This window comes from Nannobrachium achirus, assembly GCF_963921795.1.
Source record: "Nannobrachium achirus genome assembly, chromosome: 19".
NCBI classification, from domain to species: domain Eukaryota; kingdom Metazoa; phylum Chordata; class Actinopteri; order Myctophiformes; family Myctophidae; genus Nannobrachium; species Nannobrachium achirus.
Window position 1 is genome coordinate 5,821,709 of NC_137826.1, and position 15,659 is coordinate 5,837,367.

A 15,659-nucleotide genomic window follows, 5' to 3' on the forward strand; every position below is an offset into this window, starting at 1 on the left:
CGTGCGCCCCCGACGACCCATATCTTTTCTGAGCCGGGGTCTCGCCTCTCACGCAAACGGACATGCATTGATCCCCAAACCCCCCCAAGTTCACACCTCGCCGACGCTTTAGTGTCTCAACAGGATGTTTCAACAAAGAAACGAGCCTATATGCATATCAATAGACCTGTACAGTAGGTGTTGAGCGACGTTCGCGGGACGTCTCTAGATAAGCGACCCCCCAAACATTGAATTACTATCGCACCACTGATTCTGTACAGAGGAAACAAATGCTTCCACGCACATCAACAATGCATGTATACCCCTTCTAAACAGAAACTAGACAGTCTAATAACAGCATGGCCTCCACGTTCTTCTCAGATTTCATTTGGCCAGTTTATGATGTCAATAATCTATTAGACAGAATGTGCCGAAGAACTATGTTGACCTTTTTGCGACCTTTGACCCTTGACTCAATTAGCCCCTACATTTGATCAGGTATAGGGAACAGCTCAGTGACCTTGTGGTTACAGTGTCCGCCCTGGTCAGGGTTCGATTCCCTGACCAGGATCAGGCCAAAGACTTTAAAGATTGGACCCAATGTTTCCCTGCTTGGCACTCAGGATCAAGGGTTGGATTCGGAGTGACATACTAGCAGCATGTCCAGGGGGTCTACCTGTACGTCATGGCTGGGGGATGTACTTGTATAACGTTTTCCATGCAGGGATAGGTCAGCTCAACTCGAATATGAAAAGCGGTCTGAGGGGGTTCCGGGTGCAGATTCGGAGTATAGTAAAGAGTTATAATCCGCACTCACAAAGTCTTAAGTAAGAGTCTTTTTAATGACAACTTCAGCAGCAGCAGAGCAAGCAAACAGACGCGTTTCGGCTAGTCCGTCATCAGTGTTACTGATGACGGCACTGATGACACTGATGTAAGTGTTACATCAGTAACACTGTTTGCTTGCTCTGCTGCTGCTGAAGTTTTCATTAAAAAGACTCTTACTTAAGACTTTGTGAGTGCGGATTATAACTCTTTACCTATGGATGTACTTGTATATCAGCCCGCTTCACGCTACAGAAACAGGAGACTCCTTCCCTGTGACCGCAAGGCTTATACTTAATTAATATAGGCTTATACGTAATATAGGCTTATACCTAAGGCTTATACTTAATTCATATAGCGCATATTTCCTGAAAGTTTCATGTCATCCTGTGCAGTTTCCTGTAAAGTTGCAAAACAAACAGTGAGTCAAACAGAGAAACTGATAAAACAAACATTCCCCTCTCCGTTGGGGTGGGGTAATAGAATGAAGCATTTTATTGGCGTTATATTGCTTGCCTTTGACATTGCTGGAGCGATGAGCTGAGTGACGAAGATAGGCTTCACGCTGCATGGAGAGATCACTGGAGGTGAGCACCACAAAGACAAAAGATCTTGTCTGGCAGCTATACCGCTGCCAGGAATACAGTATTAATACTGTTTGCTTGACATTCTTTTGAATCCGCAAGTCAGGGTCATGGCTAAAGGTTACTTTCATACTTACCATGCAGTACAGATGCAGTTCAAGATTTCAATCTCTTGGGCAGTTTTTGATGCCATACAGAACAGGATGATTTGGATCTAGGCCAGGGGTCTTCAATGTTTTCAGGCTAGGGACCCCCTTAGTTGAGAGAGAGATGAAGCAGGGACCCCCACAACCTGTTCATAGATTCCATATACCGGTAGTTTTGTTGTTTGACAGCACAGTCATCAGTGTGTTTTGGATTCATGTCAATTTGTGTTTTCAGATATTTAACCTCTTGAACCATCAATACTTAATAAACTTGACTTTCACTCTGTACTTAGTCTGCTCTTTTTCCCCTCTACATCAAAGCTCTTTGCCAAAAAATAGCCGATCTACAAGCTCACAACGCCTCGCAGCGTTGTGTATCGGCTATTTTTTGCTAAAGTTCTCAGAATGGACACTATTAGGGTTCAAGTGGTTAATATAAAAAAGGAGGAAAAAAGTTTCTATCACTCAAAGATTTGGAGGACCCCCTCTAGTAACTCTGAGGACCCCCTAGGGGTCCCGGACCCCCTGTTGAAGACCCCTGATCTAGGCTATAGGCCTATGTACAGGCTGCTATCTTGTGTGAAACGTTCACTGCTGTAGGTTGCGTCGTATTGTTCTGTAAAAGAAAGAAATAAGTGACATTGGAAAAAAAAGCCTAGAAGAGTGCAGATAGAGACTAGAGAATGAATATGAACAGAAGAAGCCAAAGCTCTGGAATGTCAATGAAAAGCAACAACACCAACTGTTATACAACATCTCTCTGTGAGTTATACAGTGCCTAAATCAGTGGTTCTCTATAATCTCTCAAGAACAGACTCTCTGATGCTATGCCAAATCCCCGCCCCTGTTTAGGTTTAAACCAGAGTCAAATGAAAGGGAATAACACAGAGAGAGGGCACTGTTTTTCTCCTTTGGCCAATGTTTGAGCAGGTTTTATAGTAGGCCTATAGTTTGTCTTTTGACGCAGTCATGGTCTTTTTTCATTCCATTAAATCTTTTGACCTACATGCAGTAGTCCACACGCCAGCAGGTGGTGTTGTGGTTGAGAGAAATGTTGGCCTGGTTCTTCCACGTATCTCATCATCATCATCATCATCTCATCAACGGCAGGGGCGTCACACCAAATTCTGGGCCCTGGGTACAAGGATTCACTGCGGGCCCCCCATGAATGTTAACTATTGAAAAATAGCAGATATACAAGCTCACAGCGTTGGTGCCGCGCTGCGAGCTTGTAGATCTGCTATTTTTGAAAAATCGTGAAAATGTGTGCAAGAAACCTATGTCAAGGACCCCCAAGATGATATGTATTTGGCCACGGACCCCGATCTCAAAATATTTCGTTCCAGGGACCCCCCAGAAGCAAAATTTCAGTTAGAAATGTTCGCTTAAAAAATACATGTATTCAAAGATTTGCACACATTTTCACAACTTTTCAAAAATAGCAGATCTACAAGCTCGCAGCGCGGCACTCGGTGCCGCGCTGTGAGCTTGTATATCTGCTATTTTTCAATAGCTAAAGTTACTAGGGCCCCTCCACCTTGGGCCCCAGTAACTCAGTCCCACTTTCCTACCCCTTGTGACGCCCATGATCAATGGTATACTGCTGAGTTTCTCAAAGTGGGTGCAGCGGCACCCTAGGGTGCCGTGATGCAAGTCCAGAGTTGCCGCAGAATACTTAAAAAATATATAAAACTTGGAATTGATCATCAATATCACTCCAGTTTAATCACTTCCCTCCATACTTACTCAAATGGACCTGAGTTGCACTGTTCTTTTTCAATCTCCTCGACAAAAATAGATCGGCTATTTTTGGTTAATATCCCACCCAAATTGGGATGCTGGGGTTCAAGTGGTTTAAACGTCACATATAAAGTTATTTTAAATATAATATAATGGAAATATTATGTTCTCTCAAGTTTTCCTTGTGACATAATGTATCTTAGGGCAAAGGGCAAACATATTTACGTGACGTAATATGACATAAATGTAAGGTGCTATACATTAAAGGAGTAGTTCACCCCAAAATGACTATTTTTTCTATTGATTACTCACACCATGGAGTTCAATAATGTATTTTTGTATTTTTCACATTCCTAAGACAAAAAAATGATTATAGTAACTAACCCCCATTGAGTCCTGACCCAAATGCATTGGGTCCCCATCCGGAATCAATGGGAGTAAAATTGTTACACTCAAGTTATTGTCTAGGAATGTGACATAAACCAAAAAATATTATTGAATTTAAGTCTCCATGGCATGAGTAATCAATAGGAAAAAAAGTCATTTTGGGGGTGAACTACTCCTTTAACAATCATTCAGGGGTATAGTTATTTAGAGGGGTGACCACCGTGACCTGAAACAACAAAGTTCCAAGGCTGGAAGGAAGAGGGCTCCAGTAGGTTAAACTTCCTTCCCTTACTTGATATCCTGTTAATTCAGCCTTACAGTGCAGAGTCAGCAGGGTGATGAAAACAGAATGCTTGAGACCCAGATGAGGATCGCACACGTATTCTGTACAGAGTCGCCGTAGTCTTGGGTAGGGATGGGACGATATGAACATTTCATATCACGATTATTGTGACAAAAGAATTCACGATTTACGATATTATCACGATAATCAAAATCCATTATCTTCGGGCGGAACATTTGCCAAGAAATAGCAGATCTACAAGCTCACAACGCGTCGCATCGCGACGCGTTGTGAGCTTGTAGATCGGCTATTTTTTTGGCAATGACATTTGATAGAGAGTGAAAAAAAGACTGTATCAAGTATGTATATTTTAAGTACCTTTTACTTATTATAGAGGGTTTAAGTGGTACCGGATATGCAGCTCGGCAAATTAAAGGTGAATTGATCCCAGTGCATGACAGAGGACGATATCACAATAAATTAAATCTCCACGATACGATTATCGTGAGTGTTTTTTATCATGATAAACGTTAATATCGCGTATCATCCCATCCCTAGTCTTGGGTCGTGCGCCCCCGACGACCCATATCTTTTCTGAGCCGGGGTCTCGCCTCTCACGCAAACGGACATCCATTGATCCCCAAACCCCCCCAAGTTCACACCTCGCCGACGCTTTAGTGTCTCAACAGGATGTTTCAACAAAGAAACGAGCCTATATGCATATCAATAGACCTGTACAGTAGGTGTTGAGCGACGTTCGCGGGACGTCTCTAGATAAGCGACCCCCCAAACATTGAATTACTATCGCACCACTGATTCTGTACAGAGGAAACAAATGCTTCCACGCACATCAACAATGCATGTATACCCCTTCTAAACAGAAACTAGACAGTCTAATAACAGCATGGCCTCCACGTTCTTCTCAGATTTCATTTGGCCAGTTTATGATGTCAATAATCTATTAGACAGAATGTGCCGAAGAACTATGTTGACCTTTTTGCGACCTTTGACCCTTGACTCAATTAGCCCCTACATTTGATCAGGTATAGGGAACAGCTCAGTGACCTTGTGGTTACAGTGTCCGCCCTGGTCAGGGTTCGATTCCCTGACCAGGATCAGGCCAAAGACTTTAAAGATTGGACCCAATGTTTCCCTGCTTGGCACTCAGGATCAAGGGTTGGATTCGGAGTGACATACTAGCAGCATGTCCAGGGGGTCTACCTGTACGTCATGGCTGGGGGATGTACTTGTATAACGTTTTCCATGCAGGGATAGGTCAGCTCAACTCGAATATGAAAAGCGGTCTGAGGGGGTTCCGGGTGCAGATTCGGAGTATAGTAAAGAGTTATAATCCGCACTCACAAAGTCTTAAGTAAGAGTCTTTTTAATGACAACTTCAGCAGCAGCAGAGCAAGCAAACAGACGCGTTTCGGCTAGTCCGTCATCAGTGTTACTGATGACGGCACTGATGACACTGATGTAAGTGTTACATCAGTAACACTGTTTGCTTGCTCTGCTGCTGCTGAAGTTTTCATTAAAAAGACTCTTACTTAAGACTTTGTGAGTGCGGATTATAACTCTTTACCTATGGATGTACTTGTATATCAGCCCGCTTCACGCTACAGAAACAGGAGACTCCTTCCCTGTGACCGCAAGGCTTATACTTAATTAATATAGGCTTATACGTAATATAGGCTTATACCTAAGGCTTATACTTAATTCATATAGCGCATATTTCCTGAAAGTTTCATGTCATCCTGTGCAGTTTCCTGTAAAGTTGCAAAACAAACAGTGAGTCAAACAGAGAAACTGATAAAACAAACATTCCCCTCTCCGTTGGGGTGGGGTAATAGAATGAAGCATTTTATTGGCGTTATATTGCTTGCCTTTGACATTGCTGGAGCGATGAGCTGAGTGACGAAGATAGGCTTCACGCTGCATGGAGAGATCACTGGAGGTGAGCACCACAAAGACAAAAGATCTTGTCTGTAAATGGTGCATTTATAAGGCGCTTTACAATGATTGTGCATTACATTCACCCATACTCTGATGGCAGAGGAAGCCATGCCATGCACCAACCTGCTCATCGGGAACAATTAGCATCTTGCTCAAGGACACTTTGACACTAACTCTGGCGGAGCCCGGGATCGAGCTGTTCCCAAGCAGTGCTCTTGCGTTCTGGGCCACTGCCACCACATCTGTGATAGGCCCATCAAGTATGAGCTGGTAGATCTGCTATTTTCAAAAGATTTTTACACATTTCACACATTTGTGAAATGGGACATTCCGCGTAATGAGCACTTTCTACTTTTGGTGCTTTAAGTGCATTTTGATACCAATACTTTTGTACGCAAGTCGATTTTGAGTATTTCTGCATTGCGATATCGATACGTTAACTGAAGTAAAACATTCTTCCTCCATTTCGTTGTTCTCAGGTGGAAACCTTGTACCGGTATGTCCAAAACCGTTATGCCAAAATGTATTTATCATTTTGAAATTGATCTAAACTAGTGAAAATAGCCGACCTACAAGCACACAACGCCTCACGATGCGAGGCGCTGCCGCTGTGTGCTTGTAGACAGACGCGTAATCAGCGGTAGGCGGCATAGGCCACCGCCTAACTCCTGAGTTCTGATCTAGCCTGAATTAGAAAATAAAATGTTCAGGGCTGGCACTTCGCTGGCATTTCGGCTGGCATTTCGCCTACCTTGACTCTCATTTTTGCATACGCCACTGCTTGTAGATCGTTTATTTTCACCAGTGTTGTGCGACAGTCTTGTATGATGAAGCAGGGCTTTACTTTACGAAACAATGTACACATTTGAAACTTAGAGATACAGATGTGCCATTTTAAAACTTTCCACGTCCTGCCATTGGCAAGACAGTAGAATTTCAGGGGATTGGATTTGCAGAACATTGATCTTGGAGATCAGCTATTTTTTCTATTTGTATGACCTTCGAAGTTCGAAGTTTAAATCTACAGGTGAAGGTGGATTCTGCTTTTCAATGGGAATGGAGTGGTTTCTTGCCATTTGCGAGTTTCAGCAAATATATGCTCCCTTCTCCATAAAAGATTTAAATGCAAAATGTGGAAAGAAACCTGTGAAAAAAAATGCATTTTCAGGAAATGTTCAGGAAAAAACTGTAAATACTGAAGAGTTGAAACGATACATCTGTACGAGGTTTTTGCCCGACAGCGGCGATTGAACTGAACAGTAACTGTTTTGGACATACAAGGTTTTCCACCCATGACGGCGTCCATGTGTTTGTGTCAATGCACAGATGGACATGCGCCAGAACTCCTCCAGGAATGGTATGCATTCATGGGGCCTCGGTGCAGGCTACGCTATACAGCAGCAGGGGTGTCACAAGGGGGGGGGGGAGTGGGACTGAGTTACTAGGGCCCAAGGTGGAGGGGCACTTAAATATTTTATACTTAAAGGTGATACACCATGAAATTTCACTTTTCCTATTTTAAAACCTTTTTTTGGGGTCCCACTAGCACCTTCTATCCTTACAAAGTCCCATTTCTGACCGTTGTGTCTTTCTCTGGTTTTGAGAAGGCGAAGGTTAAAAGTATCCCACGGGTTCTCAAAACAGGCTTCATCACAAAAAAAAAAAAAAAAAAAAAAAAAAGATTTCTTTCAAAAAAAAAATTTTTTTTCAAAAGGATTTGGGGGGGTGGCGCAGTTCAGGCCAAAGGTGGTACTGCAGCTGAAAATGCTCTGAGAGCCATTCAAAAATGAGAGAGGCTCTCTATTTAGAAGTGGTAATTTAGCCTCAAACCTTTTGAAAAACGTTTTTTGGGACATAAACAATATGACATAACTACTTTTTAAATGCATGGTGTATCACCTTTAAGCTATTGAAAAATCCCTTTAAGCTATTGAAAAAAGAAATGTAACATTTGTAACTCAAATTTTGCTTCAGGGGGGTCCCTGGAAGTACTAAATATTTTGAGATGGGGGTCCGTGGCCAAATACATATCATTTATTTTTGGGGGTCCTTCACATGAAAAGGTTTGAGCACCACTGACATAGAAACGTAGGTTTTTCAAAAAAAACCTTAGAAGGATTTGAAATAATTCAGAGACACACATTTTCAAAAATAGCAGATCTACAAGCTCGCAGCGCGGCACTCGGTGCCGCGCTGCGAGCTTGTATATCTGCTATTTTTCAATAGTTAAAGCACAAAACAATGCAATAATAATGCGTTCCCAGTTCACCCTATATGAAGAACATTCATGGGGGGGCCCACAGTGAATCCTTGTATACCCAGGGCCCAGAATTTGAGACGACACCCCTGTGCAGCAGCGGGTTCTGAATTAGACTTCCGCTCCCACTAGGGCGTTGCTGTGTTGGGTCCCGTTATAGCTGCAGCAGCATGCAGCACGCTCCTATAGCCATGACCTGCCGTGACCGAGTCGTAAAGCTAAAGGCTAATGGGCTGGAAAACCCACCACGCTCCACTCTCACTCTGCTGGCGATTGTTAAAAAGGGTCCGCGGGGAGGCAAGTCGTCAAAATAGCGACACCGGGTTGAGCAGCATGCACTCTCAAGTGGTCTACTACCCCCTTTTAGTGTTGACGCCTTTATTGATTGATTGATTGATTGACTGAAGACTTTATTTGAAGTTTGCATAGAAGAAAGTACAGTTTCGTGACGGTACAGTTCACTGGTACAAGGTCAACTAAAAGGAGATCCTAGGAAAGCACTTGGCTTATTTACACAGGAAACCATTGAAGACAGGAAACCATTGAACCATTGAAGTATCTCATGTAACATTGACTATAACATAACATTTATGGATTATCCCTGTTTATCCCTGTTAACACACAGTGACGATTTAATCAAAAAAGAACGGAAATGCCATTGCTGAATATGCAAAAATATCCACGCTGTACCCTATAGCGTACATGATCAAGCTGTGAGAGGAAATGGGAGGCCAAGACTATGTTCGCCACTGCCTGTCTGTCAGTCCGTGTGTGTGTGTGTGTGTGTGTGTGTGTGTGTGTGTGTGTGTGTGTGTGTGTGTGTGTGTGTGTGTGTGTGTGCGCGTGCGCGTGCGTGCGTGCGTGTGTGCCTGTGTGTGCGTGCATGTACGGCTCCGGCACCACTGGCCCGATGGGCGTGAAACTGTGCACACACACACTCCCTGGAGGCCAGAGCAGAACCTCTGCCCCAAATTCTTCACATCAGCCTGTTAGAGAGCCACCAGGAGGCCCAAAACTCACACACACACACACACACACACACACACACACACACACACACACACACACACACACACACACTGGTAAACATTATGTCTTGGGGTCACGTGATCAAGTATAAGTGTTTGATTTTTCAGATCCCATTCCAAGTGCCTATAATGTGACCAAAGTGTTGCGGGCCCTGTGTAGGCCTGGGCGGAGATCTGTGCTCCGAGGAGCTGACTTTTCTTGTTTGGGGTGTTTTTAAACTGGCATTTGAAGGAATAAAAACAGTGCAGTGAATTCTTTCTGTAGTCACTCATACTGTGCCTGCATGTCATGCGGTAAAAATAGCAATTTTCGGATCCGTTCTTGAGCAACGCAAGCACATTACTTATTTGGGTCATTGGTAGTTCCTGATTTATTTATTTATTTTCGTAAAGGGGGAAACGCCCTCACAAACTTGCTCATGGCTCCTCCAGTGAAGGCACGGACAAACACACACACGCGCACACGCACACACACACACGCACAAACACACACACACACACACACACACACACACACACACACACAAGCGCGTGCACATGTACATAGCCTGGAAACTCGATGAATCTGCCAGAGCGAAAAGAAAAATAACTTTCTGGCCATCCCAGGATAGCATGCACGCACAAACACACACACACACACACACACACACACACACACACACACACACACACACACACACACAAACACACACACACACACACACACACACACACACACACACACACACACACGCACACACACACGCACACACAACACACTGCCCATTTTCTTTGTGAATCTTTTTTAGAATGACTTCCTTCCCATACAGTATCCTTTCCGACCTTAAGGTCTCCCCCGGCACCCAGGGTGCCTCTCACGCTTCCTAGAGCCTCAAAGAGAGTGCTCTGCCTGCGCCTTCCCAACTAGTAAAACACAACATCTCCTTCCGCTCCCTCTCTCTCTCTCTCTCTCTCTCTCTCTCTCTCTCTCTCTCTCTCTCTCTCTCTCTCTCTGGCTTTCCTGACTTCCTCTCGGTCTTTCTCTCTTTAGAGCAGTTTTCAAACTTTTTTGACTCAGGGCACCCCTGATTTACACTGTTAATTTTTAGAATCTTACATCATATTGGAGAAATATACTTTTCCATCAGAACTGACTGAAAATAACGTTATACTCGACGTTTAACAGCATGCCTATTCTGGGGGGAAGGTTCACCGAAAATAGCCGATCTACAAACTCACAACGTAGATCTGCTATTTTTGGTGAAGAGAGTTGTCGTAGATAGAAAAATAACTCATCAAGTACAGTGCAAACCAGGTCTGTTTTACTAAGCACTAGTGAAGTGATATTGATGTAGTGATATTGATGAATTCCAAATATTATCAAATTATCTCGCAGCACCCCTGGACTGGCATCACGGCACCCCAGGGTGCCCCGTCACCCACTTTGAAAACCCCTGCTTTAGAGCAATGCCTCATGAAACTGGACAGGATTGCGTGGAAAAAGTGTCACGTGATCGTGGTCATTCCGCTACCACTTCTGAAGTGTGTGTGAGAGTGACTCAAACCATCGTGTCATGACCTATACTGGTGCCGAGGCACACGTGTTAATTTAGCTCACAGAAATTATGAAGCACAGATTCACTGATGTGCTCTATTGCATTTTTTTTTCTCCCCCGGCCTGCCAGTCGACCTTGTATTTGCCCTATTATTCTGTGTGTGTGTGTGTGTGTGTGTGCGTGCGTGCGTGCGTGTCTGTGTGTGTGTGTGTGTGTGTGTGTGTGTGTGTGTGTGTGTGTGTGTGTGTGTGTGTGTGTGTGTGCGTGCGTGCGTGCGTGCGTGCGTGCGTGCGTGCGTGCGTGCGTGCGTGCGTGCGTGCGTGCATGCGCATGTGCGTGTGAGAGCACGAGTGAAGTATGCTACAGTACTAAGGTATAGATAATGTGAATCCCACAGTGATTCATATGTAAGGCCAAATCCCAGTTCGGGATTTGATACCGATTAACCCTACAGTATACCACGTTAGTTCCATTGATCCAAGTCGGATCAGTCAATTGATTGATTGATCGTTCAAATAAATTGCTCTGAAAATGCCTTTCGGTGGGCCCAAGACTAGAAAATATTGGGAACCACGCTGTCCCGGTGAAAACTTTTGTTGGTTGAAATCAGGGGATATTCTAGGCCAGATCTGACTGGTCATGGTTTGACTTGATCTGGCCCCAATTGAGATGTGACTGATTGGTCCAGGTCCTGACCGTGCTTGCTGGGTTATGATGAAACTCACATGAAACGTTCATGGCAGAAGTGAAGAAAAAAAACGTAATGAAGAAATGGTAACCCGACATAAAAACCCACACATTAGCCTATATAACCACGATGAATCGCAAAAAAGATTACACATACAGACGCACCGCGCCGCACGTCCTCAAAACAAAGTCTAAACAGATTGGCTTGTTGTTTATGGGTAAATATTAAATAGGAGTGCCCGTTTGTTACTCGCCATTAGAAAACCTCACAGTGTTCCCTGGGATGTTTTGAGAACAGTGTGGTTTTCTGGGGCCCTGGGGAGCCTTCTGCCTTCCCCCTCCATGCCAAGCGTTAATAACACATCTTCATGCTGGGGACACACTCTTCATTCCTCTTAATCAAACGGGCTGCATGGAGGGACGCACGCACCTGCCACCACCCCCCACCTTCCCCTCCTCCCATGTCTCCTTCAGTCCTCCCCTCCTTTCCTTCTCTTCCTTCCTTGTCCTTTCTCTCTTGTCTTATAGAGGTTTGAGTATAGGGTGAGGATTATTTTCAATAACCTATAACCCAGTGTTTCTCAAAGTGGATTTCACAGACTCTCTAGGTTCCTTTATGGGGGTCTAAATTGACCCTTACAAGTCTGTAACTTGTAAGACCCGGACGGCCTCAAACTTGCCGTGTATCCGATAGGCTATTCGATCGGACCAATGGTTTTCCGTTTCTCGGAAAACCGTTGTCTGTATCTGCCTGTCCGCGGAGGATGCGCCAAATCTCAGTAAGTTTGGGAGCAGCGTGGGCACCGGCCACCCTGATTGGCTAACAGGACCCCCCAGCTTCACTGATTGGCTGAGCGTTGCATTACATATGTCGCGTGTGCCATCTTGCCGTTATGTAAGCGGTGCCATGTGAGAAAATGTCAGATAAACGGGGTGGGCGTGAATTCCCCATATCGTTCCCTGACTTGTGTAGCGCCCGAGTCGGCCGGTTCCCTTATGGTTGTTATAACCCAAGGAGGCACACTCGGGCGTAGACATTATTCAAAGTCTATTCTCAATGCTTTTTATAGCTCAGTAAAATGAATGAAGCCTATTTAATTCAACCAATCTCATCAATTAATTCAATTATTATTGAGTTGTATACTGGAAACAGAGGCTGTGTATGGGAATATATACAGTATAAGTTAACTGATCTGCATTCTGGTGGTGTTTATGTATTTCCCTGAGACGATGTATCCTGGAAAGTACAGAAATCTTTCGATGTATTTACAAACGTGAGACTGTATCAGTAAGGGTCATTTTAGAACTCCCCTCAATGAAACGCGGGCCATCTTTGTTCTGCAAAACCTCCACACTCTATCATGTGCAATACTTTGGAGGTGGATAGCAGAGGCGTCAATTGGGTATGGCAAGCTATGGCAGCTGCCATACCTTGGATACAGGGGGAAAATAATAAAATGTACTTTTCATTGTTCCTGTTGCAAAGGTATAGCAACATGACTCGTGTCTTGCACGCACGCGAGGGCGCGCGTGCAAGACACCAGTCATGTTGCCATACCTTAGCTTTTTCTGAACTGACGCCACTGGTGGATAGGTGACCATGGCAGAATGATTTACAAGATTATTTGAATGGTGAAACGTGTTTACAGATTAACTACAGGGAACTATGCCAGAAGCAAGGAGGAAGTTTACTCAACATAAATGAGTTTTACTCTACCCCAACAATAGGGGACATGATGAAATCTGTTGCACAGCACTGGGAAATGTCTGTGTTCTAAATGTCTTATCTGTCTACGTCACCAAGATGATTCCTGCTCCGTGGTCAAATTGAATTGCCCAATATTTAGAACATTGAGTTTGTTGTTAGAACGGAAAAAGACAGGCAAACATACATTTTTTTTGTAAAAAAATCAAACCTCGGTTCGAAGTGAAGCGGTGAATTTGAGCATAATATTGTCTGGAGAGCCAAATTGTCATGTGAAGCCTGACCAATCCTCAATTCTTCATTCTGGACTGGACAGGCACGGGACAGGCACGGGACAGACAAAGCTATACCTTGGAAGCGGCTTTCACCGCTTCAAAAAATAATGATATGGACGAAGGAACAGTACGACTGTCACCCATTGGTTTACACTTCACTCAGTAAAACCCAGTCACAACTCCCGAAAGCATACCCTGCTTTATCATCAATTTTAAAATGATTCATTGGGATCATAATTGACAAAAATGCATGTCATGATGTGTGAAAGAAGCAGTTGATTTAAAGTTTTTCTGCAGCCGCAAGAGGAGGAGGGGAATTAGTGCCACCACCTCTTGCGCCATTAAGAACTGCAGCGTTTTTTTTTTTTATTACTTCCGATTTGTCTTCATTCTGAACAGCGGAACCTTCACGCTTGGACAGAAATGGGGGTTCAAATCCTCCACAACCCCTCCGGCCTTCCTGGCCAAACACTCCAATGGACACGGATGGACACGTTCATGGGCTGGTCGGGGTGCCTCTTCAGCAGGGAGCGGAACTGGGAAGGATAGCGTATTCCTCCGCACATAATACACCCTCCTAGTTAAACCAGACGCGTAATCAGCGGTAGGCGGCGTAGGCCTACCGCTGCCTACTTCCTGAGATCTGATCTAGCCTAAATTAGAAAATAAAAATTGACTGAAAAAATCTCTATTTCCATTCTGTAAAGACCTGACTGGACAGTATGATGTGGAGAGGGCCTTGAATAACAGCCCAGCTTCCGAAAGAATGTCGCTCAGCCAGTTCCTTGTCGATTCACTGGTAGGCGGTCGATTACTCAACACGCTCCTAGAGATGTAACTTTTTGCTATTGTTTTCATGGGATGACAAGGGGTTTTGGGCCATCACCTGGCTGTACTGTACCTGCCAGTTACTGTATAAACGGTCTGTGTCTCCTCGAGTTTGAGAGAGACTTAACTGATGGTCTGAATGAAGTTATCGATGTTTTCAAGCGCAAGCCCCGCCGTCTCATGTTTTGAGATTTTAAGGGACACATTGTTTACTTTGCATTTCGGGGCTTGCACTTTGCTGGCATTTCGCCTACCTTGACTCTCATTCCTGCATACGCCACTGAGCCTCACTGTCAGAAAAGAAGCGGTACAGTGACTTCATGTGTATCGTAGATGTACTGTAAGGCCGGCTTTACACTGCAGTCAAATCCAGCCCAAATCCGATTTGATGTCAAATCTGATCTTTTGGCCAGAGTTTTCACACAGCATTTGCAAGTGACACAGATCTGATCTGTGCGTTCAGACAGCGTTAGCCCAAAGCTGCCCTGCAGCGACATGTATGCTTTGGTTACCGTGGTAACGACGTAGGCGTCATGACGTTATGTCACTACGTCGACGCTGGTTGATTACGTTCTGATTACGTTCAGGAAATGCGACATAATAGACCATAGTAAACCATAGAGTTATAATAAGAATAGAGAGGGCAACTGATATCCCCGCCCGTTCACTTGCATTGAGTTGCTCACCCAGCGCATGAAGCGTACTTCCGCGTTTGAAACGCCTCTGAAACGTGACGTAGTGGGGCTACTATTTGGCTTCTGAGCCAATCGCGACGGTCGGGGCCGAGAAACGGGGAGGCGGGGGTAGCGGGGGGCTATCTGCCTCAACTGAACTAACTGTTTGAATAGTAGCCCCAACTGCAGTACCTCAAACGGCCACCATGTACTTTTTGCTTCAGGGCGCCCCCAGGGTTCTGGGGGCTTGTAGTAAACACACGTTAATATTGTTTTTCTCTCTTCTTTTCTTTACTCTTGTGTTTCGTTCTTCTCTCTCGTTTTCACTGTTTAGCTCACGTGTTTTCTCTCTTCTCTTTTGTTTTTCTCATGTGCTCAGTGCACTGTAATCAAATAGTAAATACTCGCGCTCTGTAATGATGTAATTTACAGCCGCGCTCAGGTCGCGCTGCTCGCGCAGCAAGTGACGCTTGGCCAGTTTGATGTGACTTGAATGTGACCTGCATATAACTCTATGGGGTAGATGTGGTTGCTGCTTTCAGACTGAGTCAGATGTCCTCAGATCCGATATGGATCGGATTTGAACTACCTCTGGATGTGGTTTTTCAAAATCGGATTTCATGTGACCTGAATGTGACATGTTTGGATTTAGACTATTTAAAAAAAATCGGATTCCACTTTTGAAGTGACTCAGATCTGATTCAGGCTAGATTTCAGTGGCAGTGTAAAGCCGGCCTAATTGTCTACACCAGTGGTTCTCACACCTTTTA